General features: G+C 37.7%; 1 protein-coding gene across 1 annotated transcript in view; it reads right to left on the bottom strand.

Annotated features, from left to right (window-relative positions):
* AP1G1 (adaptor related protein complex 1 subunit gamma 1) overlaps positions 1-9,818 on the bottom strand; it is a 71,425-nt gene extending 61,607 nt beyond the window's left edge. Inside the window, exon 1 of the mRNA XM_070613834.1 lies at positions 9,493-9,818. The gene's annotated coding sequence lies outside the window, so the exon portion shown is untranslated. The remainder of the gene's footprint in view (positions 1-9,492) is intronic.
* Between the last annotated feature and the right edge of the window lie 5,253 nt (positions 9,819-15,071).

Genomic DNA, 15,071 nt, shown 5'->3' with positions numbered 1-15,071 from the left:
GTTAACACTATTGTATTACGCAATTGAAAATTTGTCAAAAGGATAGATCTCATGTTGTATTCTTACCATAACTCAGAAAATACAATTTGTGCCCTTACATTATACATTTCTATCCTATAAAATTTTTTAAATGATTAATCAGAAAGGAAAAGATCAAATCACAGGTAAATCTTTGCCTTTGATTTCCACAATAATTGCCTTAATTTATATATATTTTTTTAAAAATCCAAAATTAAAGCATTTATCTTAAAGACACACACAGCATAGTAGCCCGAGGCCACTTAGTGTGCTAGCAAAAAGCATTCAACTGCCCCTAAAGTCCTAAGAGTATTCAACAGTTTTATTCAATGCCTAAGTGTCCTTATGTTTTACATTCACATGGCTTATACACTATTCAAAATAAAATGTCCCTCTTTTTCTTTTTAAAAATGAATAATAAAAAGTAAAAATACTTATTAGGACAATAACAGAAAGGGAACACAGAAAAATTAAAAGTCTGACATTTTAAGGTTCAGAGATTGTAGATAAATGTATTTCTATTTCATTAATGGTTATTTGATAAATAACGATGAAAAATCTAGAGGAAAAAAAGGAAATGTGAAATTCATTTTTGAAAACTTTCTATCCAAAGCGGTTAAACAAAATTAGGTTTGGGAGCTTAAACTAAATTAGGAGACTTTATATGCCCAAAGAGAGATCAAAATTATAAATGTTTATTATAGGAAACAAATTTTTAAACTACAGAACAAAAACCAATAACTGCATATGTTCCAACTCTCCTAAAATTTATCCCAAAAATGCAGAAAATGGTTATTTTCCAAAATCTCCACAAATTCCTTTGAGGGATAAAGGTTTTCCTCATACAGCAATACCATCCCCAGACCATGATTACCATTTTTTCTTTGAAATGCCTCTTTTTCCCACTCAAGTATAAGCTCCCTAAATGCCAGATCCTTGTTTGTCTTATTCAACCTTGTATTCCCCTTGCCTAAAAGAGCAGGAACTCAATAAATACTGTATTTACTGAATTCTAGATGCTACAAGTGTCTTATCTAAAGAAAATGTACTTGTTCTTTCCAAAGCACACAAAATAAAGGTGCAACGGCTGCTCACCAACAGCTACGGGAAAGGCATCAGGACTCAACCCAGCCTTCTATTCTAGCCTGTTTGGTTAACTTTCTTCCTACTTCTGAGCTTACACTACCCGGCTGTAAGCTCTGAGCTACTGACAGCCAACAGTTAACAACATATGACGAAAAAGCTGGGGCTCCTGCTGCTATGTGGTCCTTCTTCCCTTAAACCTAAAGGTATCTGAGCTCTAAATTTAAAAAGAAATTCTAAATTAAAAGCAATTTTTCAATATTAAAATTACCTCATCTATCCAACAAAAAACTGTACTTAAAGTCTTTCTTGCTAAACAATGAGAAAATACTCAAGAAATTAGATTTCAATTAACTTTGCCACTGATTACTGAGTAAAATCTAGTCACAGATTTCTAAGTATGGCTGAGAATGCTCAAGGGACCTAAGTTAACATTAGGCAAAACTCTCCAAAAGAAGCTACCATGCTTTCTCTCTCACATTCTCCATATGGTCTCTATTTTTATATTATGCTCCACAGAGAACCCCTACTTCAAATTTTTATGTCATATGTATATCTGAATTGCTTTAATGCATTTACAACTTGCAAAATACAATAACCAAAATAGTAAGAAAGCTTAAACCAGACTGGTCAACAGTATTATACTTCAATCAGACTTTTACTTTCTAATATACCTTACAGATACCGCTGTTATTAATCCGACTTAGCTGGGTTTTTTCAATGTCCTTGTGTTTTTTGTGGTTTTCTTTCTTTTGGGAGAAGCAGGGTAGGGAGAGGGAGGCAGTGCCTATCTATTTCCCCTGTATGAAGAAATGTCTTCATAGAAGGGAAATGTTCTACAGCGTGAAGAAAAGGAGAGACCAGTGTTAGCAGTCACTGTTTGAATAAGAAAGATTAAATCTGAGGATAAGCATTTTGGTCACTGGAGAGGCAAACACCATTGTGGGACAGGGATAGCGCTCTCATCAGGTTTCACCATGGCCTAGAATGACAAAACACTCAAGACCATCCAACTTTTTATGCTCTGGTTTCAGGTTCACAATGCAACGTTCTGATTATTAATCGCCTTCTCAAGTACCTTGCTTCCCAAGTACTTCCATACAAGGAACAGGGTGCCCTGGAAAGTAGATATAGGTAATTTAGTAGGAAAGCATGGCCCCTTGTCAATTAGAATATTGTTACTCTAACTTACACATCATTGAGTTTGATTAGGCTGAATCATCCCTAGGTGATATACTAAAATGTAATTTCTGGATCTTCAAAGCTAAGGAATAAGCTGTGAAATGTGTGACCACAGGGAGATACCACCACACCAGGTCTAGGCAGCCAGCTGGCATCCCTCTAAGAGGTCTTAAGCTCACTTCTCCCTAATAAGCCAAAGTAATTACAGGAATCTTCTCTTATGCTTAATTGTCCATAACCAAAATTCACCAAAACTGAGATTTTAAAAATAAATGTATGTAAATGCAAATATGCCTACAGAACAATTCAATCGCATTAAGATACATGAAAAGCAATAAAGGCCAAATAAATAATGATAGATAAACATGGTCAACATCTAATTTGACAATAATAAAACAAAAAGCAATTTTTCACTCTCCTAATCCTAATATTACTAGCAAAAACATCCTGAGGAGTCCTCAAGTATCAAGAATTGTCATGAAATTCTCAAAACAAAATCTTATTTTTTCAAAACTATGTCCCAAAGGGTATAATAAATGTTAAGGGAGATTATCTGTGATACCCTTTTAACTTCTGTATATTTTCTGATATCCTTCAAATAATCAATATGTGTAACTTCAGCAATAAATATTGCTTTTAAAATTCAAATTAACAAAAACCATAAGAAGAGATAAATAAAGCAAAACTGCAAACTTTCAAAATAATAACATGGTATTCATCCTAAAAGGACAGAGTCACATTTATCTAAGGGCATTTTTCTACAGCATGACATGAGAAAGTTTATTAGAAAGTGATTTAATACTAAGATAACAAATTTTCCCTAGCATAGTCTTCATGAGTTCAAGTTGTTAATTCTGGATACCAAGAAATGTGGGGTATGGAGGAGGTGCAAGTCCAGAGGAAATTAAAGATTCATTTTTAACCCATGTTTCTGACAATAGCTGGAAATGGAGGGGAAAAAGTCCAACTGTCTGACAAAAGCATCAAAAACTATAAAATATCTAAGAATAAATTTAGCAAGAAAGGTATAGGAACTAGATGAAGAAAACTATTAAATCTAGGAAACCTTTATTAAAGAACCTAAAACAGGACTGAACAAATGGAAACTCATCATAACAAGGAAAAATTATCATCATTAAAAAATATCAGGCCTCTCAAAATTAATATATGAATATAGCACAATTCTAAACAGTGGGCTTTTTTGAGGTTTTATGAACTCAACAGAATTATTTTCAATCAATATAGATCTAAGAATAAATGTATAAGAATAGTCAAGAAAATGAAAAAGTACAGTGTCAGGAGCTTTTCTTAATAGCGTAACTTTCTATAAAGTTATTATACTCAAAACAGTTAAAATAATGGTGCAGGAAAAGAAAAACAGAATGTCTAGAAACAGAGCAAACACATACACGAACTTAACATCCCACTTAAGACCTCCTACTTTACACCATATAAAAGTTAATTCTAGATGAATAAATACATGTGTCATACGACAAAGAATGAACATATGATAAGGTGTTCCTACAGATAAGAAAAGAAGAAAAACAACCTAAAGGAAAAATGAACCAAGGACATGAACAGACAATTCTCAATAAAGGAAATTCAAATGGCCAAAAAACCTATCAAAAGAGGCTAGCTCCAGTAACAGGAAAACTAAAATTAAGACAAAACTGAGAGACCATTTATCACCTAGCAGATCAGTAAAAATTAGACTAAGTAATTACATTTAATGATGTGATGTTACAGAAAACCCACTGCTAGCGGAGGTGGAAATTATGACATCTATTTGGAGAGTAAACTAGCAATAATAACATTTAATATATACTTCCTTTAACCCATAAATCCCACCTTGGAGACTCTAGCTTGTAGAAATAAAAGCATCAGCAAATAAGGTGACATGTACAACGATGTTTACTGTAGCACTGTTTGCAGCGGTAAAATCTAGAAACAATCTCAATTTCCACAGGAAAAGAACTGAATAAACTGTGTATGATACATCCATACTATGAGACGTAATAGAGATGTTTAAAAGAACAGTTTAGAATTATATTTACTGACCATGAGGTGCTAAGAAAAGCTTGTTATAGAGTAATATAGAAAGTATGATCTCCCTTTTGTAAAAACAAAGAATCCCTATATACGCACATTTATTTTAGTAAATACAGTACTTGACCAAGCATGGAGAGAAATATTGATGTATACCCATAAGCTGGTAAAATGGTTGGGGAGTAACAATGAAGGGCTGAGGGGAAGGAGCTTTCTTTAAAGTATGTCTTTAGATTTTTTCACTTATTACAATGGACACCTATTATTTTGCAAATTAACTAAAAAAAACCCTCAGCACTATGAAAGTAGATTATTCAACTACAAGAGGAGAGTCAGTAACAAATCACTGAACTGTCAACATATTTCCATTTTGGGGGAAAAGACTGAAGTTCTCAACTTACTATTAGTTTCCTCAGCATAATGAATTACATAATAGGTATTGAAAAGAAAGAAAGATCACGGCAGGAAGAGTAGATTTTTTTGCTGCCACTTGAAGCTTTTGCATAAATGTCTGAGGAAATCACAGAGAGAAAGGGATAATGTCATTTTGGGAATTAAACATCTAAATAACATCTTCAAAGACTTGGAGACAAGGTTTTGTATGTTTTGTAAACCTGAAAATAAACTTCACTGACATCAACTCTACCAGTCACAAGGAAATCATCTGCAGTAGAATCCCATAACTCAGTCAGAACCCTGACTGCTTTTGGTTCTAGCGTCAACCAATTATCATGTATCTGAGCACCCGAACAATTTTTCCATATTATTTTCATTCATTATCATCTATTCTGCGGAGTAACTACTAAGTGCCAGGCACTGAGCAATGTACTAGGGATACCATAAATTACATAGTTCTTGTCCTTTGGAAGCTCAAGGAAAAGTAAGACAATTCAACAAGTAATGAAAACAGTGCTACAGCCTTTCCCAAGGGGAAAAAAGAACTACACCTCTTTGCCTGGGGGGTAGAGAGGAAGGAAGAACAGACTCACAAGGTGGAAGGAAGAAAAGCATTTTGGGTATAAGCAGAACAGGTACAATGAGAATGAAAGAACACGGAGCATTCAAGGAACAGCAAAAAGTTCAGTGTGTAAATAAAAATACAAACAAATGCTAGTAAAACTCAAATTGTAAGCTACTTCCTCATTCTACTTTTTTAAATAATCAACACCATTTATTAAACTTTCATCATAGAGAGTTTCTAAAGAAAATACAGAGCCCATGCCTTCACCGGAAGAGAGAAATACACAATTTTAAAACATCACATATATTGGGTACTATCAGAAAAAGAGGTTCTTTCTTCTTACAACAGTTTTCCTTCAATAATCATACCAAAAACCTAGTATTTACGAAGATTCAATTAACTATGTACAGGGTGCCTAACGATTTCAGTTAGCTTCCTCATTCACCTCAAATCAATATTTTCACCATATTTTAAAACTATTATGTTTTCAAAAATTTGAAAAAGTGGCAAGGGAACTAAATCTTATGTGCAGACCTCAAAAGGCTTTAAAAAAATTAACTTCCCTTCCTTTTCTTCAGCTTGAAACTGAACAATTTCCCAACAGTGAGGGTTAGTAAATAGCTTCACTAAATTGTACTGTAAAAACACTAATGGAACTCCATTTACTTTGAGCTGTATAATTGTGTGATCATTTACAAAAGTTAGATCTTATAACTAAACAGTGTCCATTATCTACTGTGACAATCTTAATTTTAATCCAAAGCCTTGAAAGGAGAGTGCAAATATTTTACAATTCTATAGATCTAAGTTCATGTCTTTCTCATATCTGCTCTTCCCAAGAATCATAACATTAACCTCAAAGCCAGACAAGCTGAAAACCTAAGATGCTCAATACAACACAAATATAATCAGCTACAACAAGCAAGCTGGAGTGAGCAAAGCAACTGCGTATCGGGTTACACTGACTGTTGTACTCTAACAACAGAGAAAGGGGGCTAAAAACTACTTGCCTTTAAGATGTCTTTTATTATTCATAAAGTACAAAGGTCACATAAGTTTTCTCCACCTTTTGAAAAACTACGATGATTTTTTTCCTTCTAAGCCTATACTTCACTGACAACATTTATAACTTATTTTCTCTCTCCAATGGTCTAAGAAGGCCAAAACAAAAGGCAAAACTTCCAAGTACCTAGTGAAAAAAGCATTTCTCATTTCAATCATATTATCCTAAACCTTGTTGTTTTATACAAAAGTGTTAGTTAATGCTGACTCAAGAAGTTTGGCAAGTGTGTGGTTTTTTTCACTTCTGGACCCTTCAGACTTTGACAAGAGATTATTCTCCTGGTAACTAGAACTCATGCCATATTAAGTATTTTGTGTTACTCCTTCAGCGAGGAAAAACTTTACACATATTTTCAAGGTAGAAAAGACTGCCTTTACTGAAATTAAATTTTCCACAGAAAAAGGCAAATGGACAACTCCTGACACTTTTGACAAAGATATGATTTTCAAAACCTCTAAGCCAAGAAACATAAACGCTTGGATAAATCTATGTTCTCTTAATTTTTAAATTGCTTCCTACTTTAAATAGTATCCTGCATGAAAGAAACTGAATAAAAGTAACAAAGGAATGAAAGAAAGCCAAATCAAAAACTGAAAACAATTCATAAAGCAAAGACTGAATTACAAGCACCAAAAACAACTAAGTAAGTTGCTGAAGTTTAAAGAAAGGTAATAGTTTTAGATTTTCTGAAGCTAAATCTAAATAAGGGTTTTAAAGTTTTGATATCAATTAAGTCCTGCTGTATACACAAAATGTGAAAATCCTCATCTAATGCAAATAAAGAGATTAAGTATTTCGAAAATCTGTTTTGGTATGTAGTTTCCCAATTTAATTTTTTTAATTAAAAATAATCTTTTGGAAAATACTTGTTCAACTTTTTCAATGAGTATAAAGAGTTTCTGTAAGTCACAAAAAACTTGGGTGTTTTTTTTTTTGTACACCACTGATTTCAAGACTACTTTTTAAAAATAAATAGTAGGATGAAATATCACCAAGGCATTGCTGATAACTTTTGTACTTTATAGTTTCATCCTAAAATTCACCCTCAAATCTAGACCTGCTGTCAGTGAAACAGATGAGATAAAAGAACAAGCAACTCCTCCCAAAAGAAACTGAACTGAGGTTTCCTAAACAATAATGTTAATTTCAAGTATAATCCCAACGATTTTAGACAAAGCAGACATTCAAGTATGTGCTGATCACTCAATGTGCACTAAACAGCACTTTGCTCATAATTTGTAAGGCAAAAGGACATTTTCTCCAACTGAATGCAAAATACCTAAGAATGAATGACATTTAAAAACCTGTACATTATACCATGAAATGAACTGAGTTAAATAACATCTATCTGATAGCTCTTCCAATACCTTGTTTGAAAAGTGTAACTCAGAAATGAAACATTTCAGTAGCAACTACAAGGGGCTACTTAGTAAATTAATGAGCATTCCATAGATGTTGAGTGTTTGACAGTTCCTTTAAAGCAAAAGAGAAACTCCATAGTTCCAGAGTAAATACACAAATAGTAACCAATATATTTTTCAAAAGTCTCCTTAAAACAAATAACAAGAACACCGACTATCAATGAAAACATTCAGTCTTCTACTGGGACATCATACGACCAGTACAGGAATTATCCACCTGATAACCTGATGATAATAATGCATTTACACATGCATTAGAAGTATTAAAAGATTTGATCCAGTGCAAGTTACAAATTTAAATTTCAGCATTCACTAGGCTGTAATCTCAAATAAATTCTCTTTTGCAGATGTAAAAACCCAAGATGAGATGAAATAGAGGTGATTCAATCACACTCATCTAACTTGAAATGCTGGAAATAATTGGTGAATTACCGTGAAATGCCTTTTATTCAAGCATGCTATACTGCAAACATACTTTAAGAGCAGAATAAAAGTGATGAAGATATGGGTACCTGGAGAGTCTGTATTTTTAAAACAAAAGTTAAGTTGTATACGGTCTAATAAGTATTATGGGGAACCGTAGAAGTAAATATTTAAAATCCAACTATTCCCAGAAAAATCCAATACACTAAGTCCAAGTATTTATTAGAATCAGTCAGCAAAAATCATTACTGTACACAAGACCTGAAAGTTAAGATCACTAAGAAATCTTCATTCACTCCTCTCTTCTGTTAAGTAATCCCTACAGCAGCCAAAAAAGTTACTTTCCTTTCTACTTACGTCAGAATAAGATTCTTCTACACAGGCAGATTTCCATGCCCATGGATAAATAACATCAAGAAAAATTTGTGTCCATAAGTACCAAAAAAGCTAAGTGTTCAGAACAGAAAGGGAACCCATAAATGCGAAAATATTTGACAGTCTACTGCCCAGGCGCGCCCCCCCCCCCCACAAGCCATTTAATCAGCTTTATAAACATTTACTGGTGAAGTACACTCTGAGCGAGTGGTTCGACGGATTTCCTAACACCAAACCCTAACAGGCAAACATACAACCGTCCCGACTCTTTCAGGTAGTCGGGAAGATCGGGAGAATTATTGGAAACGAACGTCCGCAGGATCTGGAGTTGGAGAGAAAGGTAAGCACTGTACTCGCAGGTGAGTTGCAAAAAAACCCCGGAAAATTGGGAAAGTTGGTTGGAAGGTTAGAGGAAGGCGAGGCCGATGCCTGGTTTTGAGAGAACGGCATTGCAGGTGTAGACAGCAATTAACTGAGCATTTGGAAATACTAAAGAGAGTTCTACGAAAGACCTGACCGGGGTACAAGATACGAGAACGCTGATACGTGGCTCAGAGAAGACACGCGGGGGTGGGACCCGCCCCGCTAACCCCAGTCTCCCTGAATGAGCCCTCAAAGGAGGATCGCAGCCTGAGAAAGTCAATGGGTCCAAGGAGGCCCGCACCAGCCGGGCAACGCCACAGCACGGAACGCGGCTGCGAGCGAAGCCTCCCGGTCGGAGGCCTCGGGGTCGGCCCTCAGTAAGTCAGGGCAGCCCCCGGGGCTCCGGGGCCCTCTTGGCCCAGCCTCTGTCCTCTCTTCTCACCCCCCATAGCCTGGGACGGGACCCCTGGGACTGACAGGAAGCTTCCGGCCGAGCGCTCCCCGCAGGCGCGGGGCACAAGAAGCAATATGCTCCTAGCGCCGCGAGTGACACTCACCGGCCCGAAACCTCGAATGAAACCAGCAGCTCCGGGGGCGGCGGCAGCAGTGGCAGTAGGAACCGAACATCCAAAATGGCGGCTCCCTCGGCCTCACCACCGCTACTGCAGGCGGAGGGATCCTTAGGAGGAAGGGAGTTTTTAACTAACTTCACACACTATGACAGAAACTTCGGACCTTATCTTCCCCCCTTTGTCGATTCCGCGTCCCCTAACTGTAACTTCCCGTGCCTCGCCTCTCCTATTATCCAAGAACTCGGACCCCGCCGAGGACTATTTGCCAAGGAGGAGGTGACTGCTCCTGGCAGAGCGACGCAAAGCGTAGCAAGGGTCGGGGCTGTCACTGATGACGCGAGACGCTGCTGCCGAGTCACCGCTGCGAAGAGTCTGTGCGAGAAAGATCCGGCCGACGCCGGAGCCGACAGACATTGGTTCCGCTTGGGGGGGGGCGGGGGCCGCTGGACTACCAGGAAGCGGCGGGGCCACCTGAAGCGGGCGGGCTTAACAAGGTGGTGAAGGAAGCGGGAGAGGCGAAGTAGGCGGACGCGGAGAACACAGCCAGGTTGAGCCAGTCGTGATCCACGAGAATCCCAAACTCTTTCCTGTCACCTTTGAGATCTTAGTTTTCTCTTTAGGTAACGTCAGGAACATGCTCTATATGATCTTGGATTCTGTGGTTTCATGGTATCTTTGCGACGTATTTATAAAAAGGATGACACAGAAGAACAGATTCCAAGCCCAGTATCACTGCTCAACCTCATATATTGGACAAGTCATTTAAACCCTAAGGGCCTCAGCTTCCTTATATGTAAAAAGAAAAGATTTGGTCTAGTGATAGCTGAAACCCTTCCGGAGTGAGCTTTCTGACTGTGACTCCATCAACTAATGACCTGATCCAAAGACAGTCCAACCAGACCGTTCCTAGCTTGATAAATAATTACTAACATCTGACACGAATATTTTCCACGTGAATGTAAAGAGAGCCAGGCTATCTTGGCCCAATTAAAGGAAAAGTGACCTACCTAAAATAAAATCTTTCGGATAGATTCGTGGTAAAGCACCCCCGAAAGTGAATAGAGCACAGCACGTGGCTGGATGCCAAGGAGATCCGAACTAACCACAAATCTTGAGTTTAGGACCTGCCATAAACAGGAGGTTGTCTTTTTTTCCTTAGACAGCCACTTTCATGCAGGGTTTAAAAATATTTTACAAAAATTGAACTGAGTAGGCCCGCCTGTACAATTTTGTTCTTCAACTACTGGGGCATGTTAAGTGGCTGGAAAGAAAGGCGGCCAAGGGCGTAATAATAGTAATCATTTTTTATTAAATAGTGATATCACATTGTTCATAAAAACATCTTCGTGTATATAATCATTGTTAGCCCTCCTCCTCCAACCTCCTGAGTCAGACCGTTCAAGCAATTTAGTTTTACAAATAAGGAGACTGAGGCTCAGAAAAACTGACTTGCTGAAAGACCGTCTCTCTCTTCTCCTCCACTGGGGTTCTGCTGTGCGTGAAACCTTTCGAACTAGGAAACGGTACACGCCCACTCGCCCCCACCCCCACAGTCAGGGTGGAATCAACTGAGAGCAAATGGTTTGGGGAGCAGAATGCTTGTAGAATTCAATCGCCTCATACCCGCTCCAAGCACTACTGTGCGGTGCAGCCCTGGATCTCATGGCTGGTAAACAGCAGTATAAAACGAGAACACTATAATGATGCCATAACGCAGGTTCCTCCGAGGTATAGCTATGCGTGAACACATGCTAAAGGACAGTTTGGGGCTCTCATAAAAGTAAGAAGTTTGCAGGTTGCAAAGCGGTTAGCTAAAATATTCCGTTTGCAAGTCGAAAAAATTTGCTTAAAGGTCAAATTTAAATGTTTACCATTGTGAACCACAAAAGTTAAACCATCTTCTTAAGAAAGAGGAAGGAGCTTTTTTCCTACCATGCCAAATGGCAGAGCATTAAAGAGAAATGACAGACATTATAAAATGTATACCCCCTCCATGTATTTTTTTTACTTCTATTTATCTTTATAATCACCAACCCCCTCCTCTAATGAAGCTGAAAATTAAAAGCAATTGACCCCATATATAGTATGGTCATCATTATCCTGGGATCTTTGGCTTCGGTGGCTAGAGATTAAAGTTTGGGAAGACTTACTCCTCATCTACTCAAATGTAATCCCTAATTTCAGATAAATTAAAACATATCAATAAAATGGAATACTATGCTGCCAATAAAAATGAAACTATCACTCTATCTTTATTATGGTATAGCAGATTTTGAAAAACATTACAAAACGGTATTATAAAATAAGCTTATAAAAATGTATATATATACACATAGAAAAAAGTTGAAGAGCCTAAAACTAAAATGTAAAAATGGTTATCTTTCGGTGGTGAGATTATAGAGGATTTTTACTTTCTTTACTATGTTTTGTTTTTGCAATGGACATGCCATACTTTTATTTGGAAAAAAAAAAAAAGACTTACATTTTGGAAACAAAAAAGTCCTTATCAGATAATGCAGTTTTATGTGTCCAAATGCTGAAGGAGATTTTTCTTTTTAAAACAGCAACAGCCGCAAAGGATTAAACGTCTAGGAAGAGATAATGGCTAGCAGAAAAGATCATTATTTCTATGGTTTTGTTTATTATGGATAACTTGTATGCTTCAATTTAACAAATAATAACAACAACAAAGAACAAAACGGAAGAGGTATGAGCTAGGAATTAGACCACTCAGATGCCAGTCCTGGCTGTGTTTAACTAATTTTGTGCCCTGAGCACTATGTTTTAACATCTCTGGGCCTGTTTCCTCAACTGTCCAATATTTATTTATGACTAGTCTTGTTCCAAAATGGATTCAAAGTGGCTTGTTACCAAGAGGGATGAAATGGGTGAAAGCACTTGGAAAAGTATCAAGCATCATGAAAATATAAGTATAAAAACATTTTATGCCACCTCACAATTCAACTAAAGCATTTATTGATTGCCCACTACAAGTAACAGTAGTGCATTGTGTCTTACAATCTACAAAAGTGTTTTCATATACATTGGTTCATTTGCTCCTCACCCACCCTGAGCTTACAAACCATGTAGGCATTATAGCATAGTAGCTAGAAGTGTTGGTTTCTGGTCCTAGGCTGCCTGGCTTTAAAACTCTGCTCTTCCTTTCTTTATTTGTGACCTGCAACAAGTTACTTAACATCCCTGAGCATTTCTGAGTTTCAGTGTACCTGTCTGTAAAATGGAGGTAATAGTAGCATTGGCATCTTAAAGCTGGTGTGATAAACAAATGAGCTGATAGACTTAAAGTACTTAGAATAGCGTCTGGCACACGGTAAGGGCTCAATAAATATTAGCTCTCTTTAGGGAAAATATTGTCATCTCCACTTTAGAGATGAGGAAACAGAAGATCAGAGATAATATAGGATTTGTCACACCTTCATACAGCAGAGACCAGACTCAAATCTAGACCTTCCATGTTTGGATATATCTTTTAGCCCATATAGTAATCATTCAATGAACGAGCTGCCTGAGTCCTTCCACTACACCACACTGCCCTGGTTGCACAGAATCTATAATAGACATTTCAAAAGAGACTGTTCCTACCCTCCAGGTTATTATAATCTCATTGAGGAAAAATAGCTTTTTTAAAAAATCCTCAAACACATAAAAATATCACTGATATTATTACTCAGCAGGTACGTCCCAGTTCCAAAAAAAAAAAGAAAAAGAAAAATGAGAGGTTTCCAGAGCAGTGAAAGGGCTTTTGGAAGACATGCCATATCAGTTGGAATCTGTGGGACTAGAAGGGGACCCTCTCTCTTGGTCTTAGCTGCAGTGGTGTTCTAAATGACTCAGTGTCAACAGCTGAAGCCATATAACCTTACAGCTGATGGGGAAAGCTCTCTCTGCAGAAACGCAGTCATCGTCCTTCACAAGGAACTCTTCCTGCATCTCCACGTGCCAGAGACCTCAGCCGAGAAAGGAGAGTGAAGAAGGGATGTAACCCTGTAGGAAATACAGTGACGTGAGCCAAAGAGGCAGCTCCACTGGCCTGTTTTGTTATCATTTGAGTCACCAGAATCTATAAATAAGCCTGAAAGTCAGAGAGAAATTAGTCCTTCCGTTGTTTATGTAATGTTTTCAAAAAAAGTTATTTTTACAATTCTTTTAAGCATAGTCCCTAATCACAATTTATCCTGGCCTAAGAAAAGGGTTTAGGAATTAATCCTTCAATTATGACAACAGTCAGAAACGATGTAAAAACTAAAATTCCAACAGTTAATTCCATACACTTTGACCTCCTACCAAGAGCATTAGAAAATCTACTATGTTCCTTCAAAGTGAAGCCAAAGCCCAAAGGATATGAGGCTCAGCTAAGCTTCCTCTTTACTTTAGTGATTTTTTTAAAAGAGGCAGCCCAAAGGGCCACCTGAGATGTTTTATGTCGCATATTTTATTTTTTGTAGAGTAGTTGTACTGGCTTGTAAATGATTCTGTATTATGTTGGCACTTTTGGAGTTAAACATCTCATCAGATATGAGACTGCAGCCAACTGAAACCCCATCTTGAGGAAATGGTGCCATTCTCCCACTTAAGGAAGACAAAACTGAGGCCACTGGAGAAGGAGGTACCATCCAGAAACATAGCAGGGCTTCTGACTCATTATTCCTACTCAAGTAATTTATTTCCTTAATATGGCACCATCATTTGCCTAGACGGATCCATGGTAAATTGGTTTTGTTTTCCTTTGGGTGCGTAGCCCTATCCTTGTTCCTCTAAAATCAGTCAGTCTTACAAGTTGCTTTAAAATTAGCCTGGAAAGTCCATGGCGTGTTGGGACATCCACAGTAACTGGGGCAGCCAGTCCTGGTACCCAGTTCAGGAAACACCAAACTCCTTCTGCATCAAGCCACTCACACATGCCAGAGGATGATCTAGGACTGGAACAGGTGCCAGGCTGAGGCGCCTTACTCCCCAGGAGAGGCAGCCAGCTTGCTGTGCAAGTGGGCCCCTAGCCTTGGATTTGGAAAATCCTCCCTCTAACGTTATATTCTTGGAAAAAACTTGTTTTTTTATGAGGAGGGGAACATCCTAGAATGAAACATTTCAAACTGTTTTTTTTAAAGAAAGAAATTGGTTTATAGGCATCACTCTCTTACCTGAAAAAGGGGCAATGTAAACTTTCCTGGACACATGAAATAGGATTCTGAAATAAAGATTTCTTTTTTTTTTTTGAGGAAGATTAGCCCTGAGCTAACTACTGCCAGTCCCCCTCTTTTTGCTGAGGAAGCCTGGCCCTGAGCTAACATCCGTGCCCATCTTCCTCTACTTTATATGTGGGATGCCTGCCACAGCACGGCGTGCCAAGCAGTGCCATGTCTGCACCCGTGATCTGAACCGGGGAACCCCAGGCCGCAGAGACGCGGAACGTGTGCACTTAACCGCTGTGCCACCAGGCTGGCCCCTGAAATAAAGATTTTGCATAACCAATCATTTCATTCAAAAATTAATTTGGCATTTTACTACGAATCTAAAACTGCTCTAAAAAATAAAATCTATTACAA

The sequence above is a fragment of the Equus przewalskii genome, chromosome 3 (assembly GCF_037783145.1).
Source record: "Equus przewalskii isolate Varuska chromosome 3, EquPr2, whole genome shotgun sequence".
Taxonomy (NCBI): Eukaryota; Metazoa; Chordata; class Mammalia; order Perissodactyla; family Equidae; genus Equus; species Equus przewalskii.
This window is presented reverse-complemented; position numbering and strand designations above follow the sequence as displayed.